Here is a 585-nt window from a genome sequence, read left to right as displayed (position 1 = left end):
AGGTTTAAAACCAGTGGCTGCAGAAGCCTTGGGACTGCAAGTCAAAACATCCCAAAATACTTTCCAGATGGAGATGAAGACGAGGATGGAACGGAGCAAACCCTAGGGGAGGGATGAGGGGCTCGGGGCAGTGCGGAGGCAGCAGCACCTGCACTCATCTCTCTTTAGGGTGGTGGATACAAACTTCCCTGCACAGCAGCTAGAACCACTGTGCCTCTGGGGTCATGCTGGTGGGCCAGGTCCCCCGTGTGCTGCTGGTGACGCTGGAACGGTTGCAGAGCCCTTTTTTCCCTGGAGCAGGGCAGACCCAGCAGGCAGCAGCACGGGGCAGGTGTGGGGAAGGAGCACGGGGTAGCTGCAGCCCTCCAGCTTCTGTAGCACCAGCAAGATGTGCTGGGGACCCCAACAGCCACTGTGACCCCCAAAGAGATGCCGAAGGTGTGTTTGTAGCCATGGGTTTTTGGGGAACGCAGCCGGGGCAGGGCTGGGGGGGATCTGTGTGCTCCAGAGCCGCGGTGGGTCGGGCTGTGCCCCCAGGCTACTGCGAGGCTCAGCCCTGCGGTCCCCACTGTTCCTTCTCAGGCC

This window comes from Geospiza fortis, unplaced genomic scaffold, assembly GCF_000277835.1.
Source record: "Geospiza fortis unplaced genomic scaffold, GeoFor_1.0 scaffold261, whole genome shotgun sequence".
Taxonomy (NCBI): Eukaryota; Metazoa; Chordata; class Aves; order Passeriformes; family Thraupidae; genus Geospiza; species Geospiza fortis.
The sequence above is the reverse complement of the archived record's forward strand: the minus strand, read 5'-3'. Positions refer to the sequence as shown.